Below are 15,657 nucleotides of genomic sequence, written 5' to 3' on the forward strand. Positions count from 1 at the left end.
CAATCGCACTTATCGAAAACTGTTTGATATCAAACGAAACGGTATTGTTCACCTTATCTGTAAATTTAATCTTTATTGTCTGGAAATTCAAAATTGTTCATTATTTTTTTTATACAGATTTCAATTTAAAGAGGAAAGATGCACATCCGAAGATGCTCTCAAGAAAGTTATGTATATCTAACTTTCTTCAAAAACTAATAAAAGGTTAACGAACAAATAATCAGGACTAACTAAATACGAGTTTGTCCGGTTTAATTCCGAAAATTACTATTTTCAGGATTGCACATTTCACACCAACCGTTGCGCCTGTTTTTCAGGTTTTATAAACAGTCATAGTTAATTCCATTCTAACAAGCACTGGTTAAACATGTAAGACCTGAAGAAATATTCTCCTGGAAACTTCGGATGTATGTCTGCATAAGGAAGCCATGAAAGACAAGAATTATAATAACAGAGAGATATAAAAAGACGTGTGCGTTACGATAAATAAAAGCAAAACAAATCCTCTTTAACTTTATTTTGTGAGTCCACCCTCGTTTCCGATTGCCATATTTACAATTTCGTATCATATAATGATAGTCATTGCTAATTTCAAGCTTAACATAGGAAGAATGTTGAAGTAAAACAATTATACACGCGTCCTTAAAATACAGATTATATCAGAGGAATTATTCGAACTGAAATATATTCAATCATTGCAAATTTATAATTATCATAACAAACTGTATAAGTACGTTATATAATGCCATGATATAAAAATCCGAAGTCTATTTACTTAATTATATTATGTGCCAGTACAGACTAGGCAAGATGTATGACATATGAAATATAGGCAGGGGAGAATCTAATAAATACCAAATTAGTGAAACTATAAAATGCTATATAGGGTTAAAATAACCCTATCATCAGGAGGAGATATTGTTACAAGCGAGGGGTCTTTACTTGACCGAGCGGTGTCAAACCCTGGCGCGATTCCGGCTAGAAGTCATAAGTTTACCCCAAATTTATAAAGACTTCCCTACAACTTCAGTTCTGAATTAGAAAGCCTGACGTGTCAGTTATATGCATCATTTTTATTCTTATCAATGCAAGACCACATATCTCACAACCTTGCTACTATATATACTATATATCAACCACACATCTGCATGGTTTCTCTTCGCCAGGTTTCCGTACCGCCATCATTGCACGCCGTAGACACCTGTCCTTTAACACAAGGAACTATTTTAACTACGCCACCTTAGGTCAGTAAAACTATGGTTTCCAGGCACATTTTTCCTGTACAACTAAATCACATTTGCGACCATGATGAGATAAACGGTATCTGCCGAATCCATTCTTATTTATTCCATTGTGTAATTTATCAGTTTCCTACCGTACATACTGCCACTACAGTCTAACAACCAATGAACACCACTATATTTTAGTAGGGACCTTATTATTATATGGACTCATTCAGATTGGACCTGAATCTACTGCTAGTGAACCATGGCATCATGGAAACTCATTAACACTTTACTACGTGACGTTTGCTCTATGTAATTGGCTAATTATTTCGGGCAAAGGAATATTCATATTGCACCTAATTCCAATAATCAGCAAGTAATCACAAAAAAATCAACGTATTCCATAAAACCAAATGTGCATAGTCCAAATATAGTACATTATGTTTTGGTATAGTTAATTGTTTGAAATGGACCTTGTGTGTGTGTCCTAAGGTGGGTGAATCTGTAGGCTGTATTGTTGTTTCTGGAAGGTACAATATTAGCCAGGTTACGTCTCATACTACTATTCTAAAGAGACATCCATATTCTTAGGTTTATTGTCTTAAATTGAGAAATATTCGTATCATAAATCATATCAAATAGTAAGTGAGAATGTACCTCTAATACCGGTACTTCATCCGTTGCAACATTATAGGATGGCATTAAGGGATACTTATATACTTTGAAATGTTTGCAGTGATATTTTGCCCATGTGAAGTCATTGTTGCATATCACTATACATTGCATGCATGCACATATGCATCGATTTTAGAATAGCAATATTCATTGTCTTTGAATTGATACGTACATGTATCCGTTTATCAGCTTTCATTCACTTCTTTATAACCTATAAAAAGTCAAAATCTTTTTTAAAACAATAGGCTTGTTTCACAGTTTACATCCTCGATCTCATGATCTGTTCTATCCTAATTGCACATCACATGTAACATATCATTACATTAGGAAACGTTATAAAATTTTCAAATAGTACTCTCAGTTTCTATACCGTCTGGGAAATAATCTCTGAATTAATGCATTCTACTGGTGTTGTATTTATAAATTCGTACACTGCAAACTACAACAAGAAGACATAACATACATTCAATACACTAAACATGTAGCATTGATAAAATTATAAACATACAAAGCACATAATAGAAAAGAAAATTATATCCCGAAGAAAAAGTAAACATAAACGAAACACAAATTAGAATAATACTCCAAATTCATGAATGAGTAACAATAATGCTTCTTTTTTGAAAACACAGCCCATATCAACCGTCTCACCTGTGTGAATAACTCGAGCGTAATGTTTTTTTAGCTTACAGGAATAGCATGGGGATAATCTACAAACGTACAATATGGTTAATTGTGGACACAGTATGAAATAGATTCATAACTAACACAGTTTTCAACTTGCACGGATGGATATATTATCCTGTTATATTTCAGCAATGATCAGAGCTGTTTATGCAGTTGTGATATATGTCCATCCAATACCTCTACAAAATCATTGCCTTATGTTACGCAAAAAATAATTTTTAAATAGAAACATTGTAATTAAGCTATATATAATTTAGATCTTTTCAATTTATCATTATATCCGTTCGCTAAAATTTGATGGGCAGCATTTTAAACCAAAACTTGTTAAGGATCGTTAAATAAGGTCCTTTCATAATTAAGGTAAATCAGCTAAAGTATATCAAATCAAGATTTTAGATGACCAAATAAATATTAACCATTCATGTATAAAAAATAAACAAACTCGAAAACGTCTATTCTAGATTGAAACAATGTAACAACAATTTATGATCATGTGTACACAATATATATAAACATGGTGTAAGTGAGATAAATAGTGAATGTAAGTGCATTTGTGTTTATATTGAAGGTTTAGTAAATGAACCAACACAGAAAGCAAATGCCAGCTTTCCAGGCAAACTGCCATCTAAGGTAAGATAAAGTGAGGCAAACATGCACAACTTTAGCGTGATCAAAATAACTTCCTGCAATGAATGAAAATAACTGTAATACACGAGCTTATATAAATATTTGATAAAATAATATTTGTAGTATAAATATTGTCAGATTATAAATTACAAGGTTGTTATCCTTTACCTTTCCTTTCAATAAAATAACAGATTTTCAACACAGTCAAACCACTGGTTAAAAATGCATTAAAACACTCCAAGAAAACATAGTTATGAACACGTTTAACTTCTCAAATAAACAATTCATGTTTCATAGCAAATCGTACCGTTTTCGTTGCTCGTTAGTAAACTCATTCACTCGTATGCACCGAACCTCCAATAAACTTGAAAATAAAGAGAATACATATTGGTAGATAATGACATAGCAGCAGTTATCGTATTCCTATTTCAACTTTTACGTACGTTTTAATAAAGGTTTGGGTACATAAATATATGAAGCTTTTAAAAAGTTTTTATCTTGGCTTATATTGGCTTTTATAACCGATCAAAAGCTACTTCGTCCTTTTTGAAAGCTATATGATGATATAGGCCAGGGTGAAAATGCTTCATAAAGTATTTTTGAGTTTAATACAAATAGCTGATATAGTGGAACATGTTTATCACCTAACACTGTAATCGTATCAGAAAATTACATTTTGGGAAGCATGTGTACGTGCTATAAACATTGCTTTTTCAACTCTTGCGTATTTATGAGTGGGCTGTTTTAAAATGCTGCATTTACTACGCAGACCACAATATTGGCCTTTCAGCATTGTGAAAATGGTGCAGAATGATAACGCTTTATAAATAAACAGAGCTTGTCTCTATGCCATTTCATCTGTCTGACGTTAGGGTTTTCCATTTCATATCCGACCAACCTGTATGTTAACATATTTCTTATTTCCAGCCAACGACCTAGCTATTTTCTTTGTTTTGATGAACAATTTACAAAATATGCTTACATGAACGGAAAACAAACTATATCGCAAGACATTTCATTAACGTTAAAAAGGGTCATGACAGAATGAAGCTAACTAGTCTAAAAAAAAACAAAAAAAAATTTGTTTAGAGATGCCAGTCATTAACGCAAGCAGTAATGTATGTGTCGGCTAGTTAAATTATGATGATATGCATATGTAAATATTATCGATATCACATATCCTAGTGTTGTACCAAAAAAGCTAATTAAGTTGATGAACCATTTAAATAAATACACAAATATTGCATCTGCATATATGATGCTATTGCAGTATTATATCCGCTCTTTAACGCAGAATTTATATTTGTGTACAGTCCTAGAAGCGATTGTATTACCATTAGAACTTCACACTTTTAATTTGCTGGCACCAACTGGAAGATAAAACCTGGAAAATGCTTATATCTAGGAACCCATCATTGACACTCAGAGCACTGAAACACAACGTGGAAAGTGCAGAAATACAACTATTTAACAGTTTGCAAAATATAATTCAGGAGGGTCCCATATTGTAAATATGCCATACTGCTATTCATATGACTTGTGTCCTTAAAAAGGCTTGATTCGCATTATAAACTGTATGCATCTAACGATAAAACTAGCTACTAATTCGATTTAAGAAGCTGGATAATGTAAACATATACACCAAAATCAATCAAAATCTGTTCCAACACCTAATCTCTGAAACTGGTTTACACTGAATTTCTTAAAGATGGCTTCATTACAGTGTCTATTGCCAGGTGTTACCTTGATATGTTTTATAATCAGATAATTGACGCCTTAAGTAGAATTGATATTCTAACAATATTATTCTTAACCAACGGCGTCGGATGCAAGTATCACTTCGTCATCATATAAACCACTATTGACGTAGTGTTTTGACAGCAAATGTGGAACCTAACACTGTAATCGTGATTATCTGAAAATGACTTTTGGGAAGCAAGTGCACGCGTGTTATACACATTACTTTTTCAACTCTAAGCGTATTTATGAGTGGGTTATTTTCATAAATGTACCGAGCAATCAGTTATGTTTCACTATTTGAAATGATCAAGTTTAGCTTGCAGCAAGTCGTGAGAAATAAAGATGCACTTATATTAGATAAACATATACACAGTCGATGCCAGGGACATCTTTACATATTTAATTGATTGCAGAACAATAAGGTAGTGACCAACCAAAACATCCGATTTATTTAAGAAATTAAATGTAAGTGACATACTTGGGATACAATATTATATCGACCTAATGGCTTTAAACTAAACAACGGAAATGAGCAAAAATATTAAGTCTAATAAAATAAAAAATAAGTTACATATCGAATCTACAAAGTAGAAATTCAAGAGGAACTTTAACTGTTTTCAGTTAAATTCCAAATAATCGTAAATGATATACCATTAGTCCAATATTAAATGTGCTGATGTACCGATATTCTTTAATGTACCGATGTACAATTAATCTTTTCAATAATCAGCTTAAATATAAGAGTCCCTTCTAGTTATATCTGAATAAGTATAAAAAGTATGAGCATAGGAATGATATTAAAGTTGGTATGAAGATTTTGTTTACCAAACCTACATATTCTAATTTCACGTGTACTCAGACACAATATAAAGCTGCGCATGTGGGTCATTTAAAATGGAAAATTCCATCAAATTCATGAACAAGTTTAGGCCTAAAAGTTAAAGTTTAATAAACATCATTTTTGCCATTTGTTATCAACACAATTTCGGAAATGCGAAACTTGATAATAGTCAACCCTGATGTTAAAATGCCAGTATTCAAAGTACATGAATGATCGGATATCCAATATCCAAAGTACATGAATGCTCGGACATTGGCTGTAGGATTGATCTGAATGAACATTTATTTAATATTCTAGTTAAAACTACTTATAATATGGTAGGGAATGTAATTTAAATTTTTTTAGCAGGTGAGTCATACACATATAATATATTCAATGCCTTGCAATATGCATTAAAGCAGAGAACCGAAAATCTAAGTTTGATGTAAGCAGTCTCTGCATAATGCACTGAATCGAAACAGTAGCGGCATGAAAGGATCGTGCGATGTCCAGACTAACATATGTATGAACGAAGCCTTTGTTACATAGCTGAGGCCAGTTTAGAATTCTAATTTTTCATAAATAATTAGTAATCGAATTTAAAAAACAACACCCCTACCCCACAAAAATCCAACGTTTAAACATGAAAAGCTCACTGAATATGTCAAACATTAATATAACATATAACAACTGTTTTATTGACGAGTAGATTTAAATTATATAAAATCATATCAATGACATAATCCATATACGATCACCAGGATCACTGTTTAATGAATGATACCGTAAAGATGAATAACAGCTCTTTGAAACATTCGGCCGTGACTTTTTATGAAATTTTATCTTGCAATAAACTAGGCTCAAAAGTAACACGTTGTTCTCGCAAAATATTCGCTGGCATATTTATTGGATACCATCAATTAATATCGAGCTGATAAAAATATACAAATTCCTGACAGGCTAACTAGAACGCCCACGGGACGAACGTACATAAAGTTAAGTTTTACTAACATCTGTCCTGAAAAAGTGAACTCAGTATAAATACAGAAATAAGCGTTTTACGTGCACAGAACTGTAAATTTTGTCTTAAATGGCAACCAAGTAACTTACAAACAAATTAATAGTTCCATAAGTTTGTAGCTGTTAAAATAATTATATCGTCAAACAATATTTGTCATTAAACAATAACTGCTCAGACGTTGAACCCTAACCGCAAATTGTTTAAAGTATTAGATTAATATCAACAGCAGAATAAGACCATTGTCCCAAATATGTACCTTTATCTTTCTTCTCTCTAAATTTGAATTTTAGTTTCTATTTATCTTTCCTGTTTTTGAATATATATATATTTCTTATTTTTATCTTCTTCCCTCATTTGAAGTTCCATCGTTTCTTTCTGAAGCTGAAGTTTATAATGCTATTTCCATCTGGTATTTTAATTTCAGTTCTTTTAATTTCTTTTCAGAGCTCGATATATACTTACTAATTAAATCCAAAGCACTGTATTAAAAATATTATTTTACATCAATATTTTATCAACTTGTGTTTTATTTTCTTTTACCAAAGCTGCATCTGAAGTAGTATAGTACCTGGCAGTTTTCAGCAAATCGGCATTTTTTTAAAAGAGTCGAATCCTTCGTTGATCCGATCAGAATGACAGTTCTCCACTAAATACGATATTGTGAAAACTTGTAGGTTTCACTTAACTTTTCTCCACCATGTGAAATTGAAATACTCTGGACCAAGACAACGTATAAATAAAATGAAATTAAATTCAGAACATTGAGTGTTTACGAATTTCTTTTAACGAATTTCGTATTAGGGAAGTCCCCAAATTTCTGCTACGCCACTGTGGTCTTGTACCAAATAGCATAAAGAAACAAACCGAACAAGTTCTGTACAACTTAATAAATAATTGACATCAAGAATTTATACAATTACATTTTAAGACATAATTACAGTGAATTAAATCCAAAACAATCCTAAACAATGATATCACAAATCATAACAAAAGATAGTGTTCCGACTTTATTATAGGTCTCGAATGTGTTGATGTACCAATATTTTGAAATATGCTGAAGTACCAACATTCTGAATGTATCGCAATGCCATTGTCCAGAACTCCATTGCTCACATTAATCCCCAAAGTAATATTTTAATCTAAAATCAATGAGTACTTTGTAATTCAGACACAACATCAGATACATCTGCATACTGATATTACAATAGCATTAATACAAGGAAATTTAAACAACGAATGAAGCTTATCTCTCTTTAATTATATCTCCACTGCTCTACTTTGACTCTGAGTTGTTATACATCATGCGTGAATTATATCACCTGAATTCGGTTGCAAAACAATGCAACTGACTTAATCATCCAATGGAAACTATGAAACCAGTTCGATATATAGAATACGTGAACAAAAAATCGTATATGTATAGGTCATTACAATCAACAGTCATAGACCAAATGTTAAAAACTTAATCTCGATATGTATAACAATTCTTTATTAATAGACAACAATGCAATATTCTTCGTTTGGGGTTAATTAGAATATATTTAGTAGAATACGTATTTAGTAGAGTTGGATACCACGACCTTCTTGTACCGCGCTTTTTTTGAACGTACCTCAATACGTACCACGGTATACAGCAATTATATTAAGGACCAACAATTCAATGTTCTGGGGAAGGGGTACGACACATTTTTGTTTAACTTCTGTCCATTAATTGTAGGAAAAATATTTTGCTTTGATTTATATTCAAATTAAACCATAGCACGTTAATGATATTACTTGGAAATTATATTAATTATCATAACTTTAAAAAAAGAAAATAGTTCAACTCAAATAACATCATAGCCCGCCCCTCTTAGAAAATTAAATGGACAACGCCTTACAGCTAATGAATTTGCTGTGTATAGTAATTATTGTATAAATAGCAATCAAAATGTTGTAACTAAAGCACAATGATTAAGCTTGAATTATAGCTAATATTTTTTTATTTAATCTAGTGCTTGCATTAAACATCCTACTGATAAAAGTTGAATGTGTTGATATTGAATCCAGAAATTGAATAACTACACTATGATATATAAATTCAGGGAAATTATGTGCAGGATGATAACATCCGGACATAATATTATTAGAGAGGGTCTATAATACAAACAGAATTACTCAACAAACGAGAAGAACGAGTGAAAATTATGTAAAGTTCAGACATATAACACGTTTCGTTCTGAATATTTTGAATGAATCTCGTCATTACAAAGGATTACATTAATTTATTACATTAACAAACGCAAGTAAATACATCACATTTTGTGTTGTTCTTTTTAAATCGGAATATTTCTCTAAAGTTTGACTTGGTCCCATTACGCTTCATAACATTTCATTTGAATACCACCTTGCAGAACGTACATAAAGATTCTTAAATGTATAGACAAATATTGGTTTCGTTTCGAGTGGGCGGAAATAACTAGTCTGATGCTGCGTAGCATTATGTTGAGGCCGACATACCTAGATGTATGTTTCTACGACGTACCAAACTAATTTTGCCCCCGAATAATAAAAATCGCATATGCGGCTCTGTATTTTTTGCATATCTCATTTTTAGTCAGGTATTCTTTTCAATCTTCACAATCACAATATAAATACTTTAAACAGATGAATTCATACCTTCATGATGAATAGAGAGGGTCTCAAATGATCGCCCTGTTTAGCTTGGCATTATTGTTACAGTGTCTATAACATAAAATCCCACACATCGGTGACGAAACCATTTCCTTTCTGTGGCGGGACTTAAGATTTGACCTCTTTAAATTTCACTACGTAGGTAAGCCGTGGTTCTAAAATTTCTTGGAAGTGCGCTTTTGTGTCTCTCCAATGTGGTAATATATTTCGGGAGGTTCCAAGCGAGTTTCTTTTTGAATTGGGAAAAATGGAAGGCACTGACTCATTGTAACAAAAAATGAGATGCAAATGAAATTGCAAATACAAAAAGATCAAACTGTGTCATGCGTAGGGGCCCGACCTGGGTGGTGTGTGGGTTGCGATGAGGACACATTGAGTGGTAGTTCGGCAACTTGCAGAATGGTTTTAATCGTTATTAAATATATTATATATATATACATTTTTTTATGGAATCAATTAAACGTAAATATAATATGGGATCCTGGTGTAAACATGTTCCTCTCTGTGATGAAGGTATAACTTTTAATATATGATGCTATATTGAACACTGTATTCCTTAATGCAAATCTTGTGGTTTTTTGTCTTCCAACTGTGTCGAATTCCGATTTTCGTTGCCACCTACTTTCTCTGCAATTCGAAAAAAATATTATGAGATTTTCTCCTGTTTTTCCTTTGGACGTGGTATCATAACCACGTCCAAGTGGCTGACACAGGTTGGTATAATGGTATGATTCCATCCGACGCCCTTTCAGTAGTGAGTCCGATAAGATAACCACTGAGCAACGTCCATTCTTGTTCAACGCTCTCTCTCTCTCTTTCTCTCTCTCTCTGGATTGTTCCGAGTGGTCCTTGTATATAAGCGTGAAGTAATTTAGTAAATGTGGTACTGACCGATCATACAGTCAATAAATGGGTAACAAATAGTTAATGCTAGGTTCATATGTACAGCCTTCAAGTTTGTACTGAATGAATATCCTAATATTAGGGAATTTTCGAAGTATTTAAAATTGGCATATAAATGGTGTTTATTTGTTTTTGTTTCGTGTACTGTATATGTTTGAGTGCGTGGGGTGAGATTATGTTTCGAATCTTTTGTAAAAATAAAACACGAAAGATGGGAAATTGTAACTGTGCAACTTTAAGTTGATCAGTTTTCAAGAAAAGAGATTTTATTCGGTAAAATCACATAAAACATTCAAACACATACTCACAAGGTATGCATCATGTCAAATTTATGGTGCCTCGCATTGTTCTCTTCGTCGCCATTTCTGTTAATATGTAATAAGACAAAATTATGAAAAAGTAGTGGTTATATAAAAAAAGCTAAATCTGTATACTTCCATAAACAAGACTTACGAAGAAACTATATACTCTGGTCTAATAGTCATTCTTTCTGAATCAGTTATAATAAATACAGCTATCTATTGGGTAACCCTACGTCAATCTACATTACGTAAGCCACCCCTTATCATACAAGCTCGGAACGTTAACTCCAACTGAATTCATCTTTTACAGTAATGACATATCTGTGTTATTACCAATATGCTTAATATCTGACACTATCATGGTATTTTCCCTAATATCAGTATTGTAGATGTTAGAATTTAATCACTGAAATGTAGTAGGCCATTAAACATAACTTTGGGATATGTTGATATCAGTTGAAGGGATGGACAATTTGCTCTTAAAATAAAGTTTACTACTCAGTTTTGCCGTTCATAAATACGAAGCCATCGTTTCCTGCAAATATTGCAGTTTGAGCAGGGATACCGTCACCTTTTCTTCCTATGCTTTGCTGAAGAAAAATAATTCAATCTGTGTACAGGGAAATCCTCATTAGTCATCCAACCGAATTGTGTATTTCCAAAACTTGGTTAAGAAGGGAACTATATCACTTATGTGTGTCCCTGTTCAAATATATATGATTCTGTCTGTACCCTCAAATTATATTCATTTGAAAGTCCGTTGAAATTACACTAGACGATAATAGAGCCAAACGATTACCATATTCATAGGCTTATGTGGCCAACAACAAAGTTTTCTCCTAGTATGTTCTGATGCCAGAAGTTTTCACAATCCATAGGATTTACCTGGAGATTTCATCCGGTCCGTGAACAGATCAGGTAATTTATTAGGACGGTTATACGACCGTTCACGTTATAACAAATTTGGCTGATATATGACTTAAAACACAGTCTATTAAAACTTGTGTCAATATCGCCGTTTATATCACTGCTGTTACGCGCATGTTAGTCATATGACCACACCATTGTATATCATTTAAAGCTTTATAAAACTATTATATTTTAATATAAATATATAAAGAAATGCATAGGAAATATATTTTATTCTTGAATCATACTCCTATACAAAACAAATATAATATCAATATCAAATGTGGTACCAGTGATCCCACTTTTATTCATTCATCATTTGAGGGACAGGTGATGAGAAAACATGTAGAGAGCATAAAACATCGCATCAAGTTAATTATTTTCTGTTCTTCCATTACTGACAAATTATGAAGTATATAGATGAAACGAGAGAAATGCATTGCACTGTCCTGAAAATATAACGCTGAGATTTAAAGGTTAGACGTGGCTGACCATGAGCTGAATTGCATCACATTGCGAACGCCGGAGATGTCATTTTAACTAGACGTAAGTTGTAGAAAATAAAGATTATTAAATGCTGTAGAAGTAGCCTTACAACTGCCGATTAAAGAAAATGAAGAGAAGCGCTATTTTCAGGAAGTATAATAATAATAATAATAATAATAATAATAATAATAATAATAATACACTTTATCTCCTTCTTAAGCATGTCCGGGTTATCGAATTTGCCTGATTAATAAGTATAAGGCGAATCAGATGTTATTCAATATCAATAAAGGAAATGTTAGATACAGGCGGCAAGAATAAAATTTATTAAAACCGTAATTAAATATATCACTACGTCATCTTCATTATGATAGTTATGTTAATTTAATTTGTATTATTTGTTGGCTTTTGTCCACGATTATATGTATGGTATGTATGTATGTTGTCGATGACCTTTGTCCTGATTCAAACTAAACGAGTCGTGTATTTTGTGAACAACATAACATACAGCAAATATTTTATTATGATTTTAAATTGAATAATTTGAATATCATTATTTAATTGTAAACATATTTACTTAAATTTGAGGTATAAATCATTCATAACACAATTGGTAAAATTTGACTTCTGAGACAAAAGACAACAACACCATCTTAAAATTCCAGGAATAAAGTCAATTTTATATTATAATCATATGATTAAGCCTTTTTTTGAGTGTACGCTACAAATTTGACCTACTTATTCAATGTTTAGAATTTTTTGTTATGGAGATTAGGTGTAATACAAAAATAAACGTATTCGGTGAATAGCTTCATGAATTAAAATATGCCGATCACTTAGCTGGAAATAATTTAAGATTGGGTTATTTTGAAGTGATATTTATTTTAATTCGCACGCTTTTCAAGATATCTTTAGCATTTGATATTTGTTACATCAGTTTTATTTTAATTCATCGCATTAATCTTGTATATTATCAATCAGCTTTGTACCCCATCAGCTTGCTCCATAATACACCATTATCTCTTACGCGTGAAGGAATTTAAAGTACAAACATACGATCTAAAGGAAAACGGCTAAAATGCTATCTTCGATGTTTTGCATAGCCTATACACTGTGGTTACCCGAGTCTATCAGTTAAGCCCTAACACGCATCGTAATAATTTCATTAGCAAATAACGTGAATAATATCCACCAATTTCAACCCGGAAAAATAAGCCTTACTCAATGAAATTTGAGAAGTCATAACACAAGTTAAAGAAAACATGTGGACCAAACTCAACATTTCCTTGAAAACAGATGTAGAAGTGTATGTGGGGGGGGGGTGAAGGCTCTTTGCCTATCACCCTAAGGGTACAAAGAGATAGATTTAGGAGACAAGAGCAACTGCCTAAGACAAGTTGATATCTTAACTGACCTAGAGGCCAAACACTTTAAACTAAAGGCAATGGATGCCCTGCATGATTGGGAAAGAGACGACTTTTCCTATACCTTATAAATAAGCAAATCACTTATATCAAGGTAGAAAGAGATCCGAGGACATATAATATAGCAAGGGAAGCCCTCACATCTCCCGATAGTAAGGGAGGTGGAAGAAAACCGCACTAACACGTATTTATCTGGGATTATCATAGAAGCTGTCACACAAGAAATCGTCAAGAAAGGAGAACAGACGTTTGCAATACAAGTGAGGCAGCAACGCGTTGCCGCCATAGAAGGATTCCATAAAGTAAAATGAGGCGATATAATAAAGGCATTGCTCAAAGGATATGCCCTAAGAATCCCTACTGTTGTATATGGCATTGATATTTTAACAAAGCCTTGGTACGGAAGGTGCGAGCAACATAGACAATGTACAAGGTATCAGGTATTATGCCATGTGCCAGGGGACTACAAAAACTCTCCTACCCAGGATATCTATGCGAACGAAGTTGAAGAAGGGGACGATGAACTCAGAGCGGTAGATATTCACAAAATATTATGAGAAACACCACAATCAGAAAAAACAGGAACGTAAATACTAAAGGAAACAGATGATCAGAGTGATATAAGTACAACAACGTTTATAACTAAAATACAGCTGAATTATTTTATTGGAAACGTCCTCGGACGATGAAGACCACGTATGGGAAACATCCAATTAGGGGGAGATCCCATCAGAGAGGATACCGCTAGACATAAGAGGTCCCACACCCGTCACCCCAATGACCGGTAATACTGGAGGATAAAGAAAACAATCCAACTCTGGAGAATGACAACCGCAGGTCAACAAGACACCAGACAAAGATAACAACAAAACGACTAGCAAAAAAAAGATACCCCAACAGACGATAACCACCATGAGCTACAAAAAAAGGAAAAAAGGAAAATAAAAAAGAAAATGACCATTGACGAAACGGAAAGGACAACGACAAACAAGTATTACAGGAAGCGTAGACAATGGAAAATAATAACAATGGGAATGAATGAAATGAAACTGACAATCATATAGACGGACATACATGATGTGTATGATGCTAGACCCGAGCAAACTAACCAATCGACAGAAAAGACAGTGAAGAGGTAGAAAAAGCACAAGTGACGTAAGAAGATCAAGTTGAGCAAACTGGAACTGCGGAAAAGAGCCGTATTGAAACTTAAATAAATATACATACATTCAAGCATTCCACAATGGCTTATGAGAATTGTAAGCCGTGCATCGTTAAAATGGATGAACTCAAAACGTGGATTGCCTGCACTTACGTTCATGAAATCAACGAAAGGAAAATCAAGAAAATAAAAGAATACAACCGAAAACCATAATATAATATACGGCAGGGCACAGACAACGACAGTTGTCTGCGAACGAGTCGAAAAGCTCGGGTCATTTCTCTGGCAGATAGTCGGATAGCGCATCAATTCTGTGGAAGGAACCTATAAGGGTATTTCTCTGACAACAAGTCGGACAACATATAAATTTAATCAGACATACAATTTCTCATGGCTTAAATCTAGTTTTCTTCTGAGGTCTTCGTGTTGGGGGGTGGGGGGAAGAGATTACGATATTTTCGGTAGAAAAACGGAATGAATAATACTTGACATATACCCTGCTTTGCAAAAGTTTCAAAAAAATATGCATGCTGTCTCAATTCTCACGACAAAGACGTGGTATTGATATTTCACACTCAAAAGTAGAGATGTTGTTATTGTTGGCATTGTTTTGCTGTTGCTAATGATTGTGATTAAATGGAGGAGGAGTAGAAGAAATTGGGGTAATTCAAGTTGCAAAATATCTATGTTTACTTCACTGAATATTGTTATCGACATAAATAAAAGAAAAGGAAAGAAATCAATAAATCAATTACTTCATTGTTTTTAATTCATCAATAAATATATAAATAATTCAGTCAAAAATAAATAAATATAAATAAATAAATAAAGCAGTTAATAAAGAAACGAATATAGGGGTGGATCATTAAGAAAAACATCATTAAATTTATTAACAAAATGCATTCTTAAATAAATAAATAAAATAAATAAACAAATAAATAAGTCATATTATTATCCATACACTTTGGACATGGAATTAAGTTTCCTCAATTTAAATGTGTG

The sequence above is a fragment of the Sinohyriopsis cumingii genome, unplaced genomic scaffold (assembly GCF_028554795.1).
Source record: "Sinohyriopsis cumingii isolate HCF-2022 unplaced genomic scaffold, ASM2855479v2 utg000426l, whole genome shotgun sequence".
In the NCBI taxonomy this organism is placed as follows: domain Eukaryota; kingdom Metazoa; phylum Mollusca; class Bivalvia; order Unionida; family Unionidae; genus Sinohyriopsis; species Sinohyriopsis cumingii.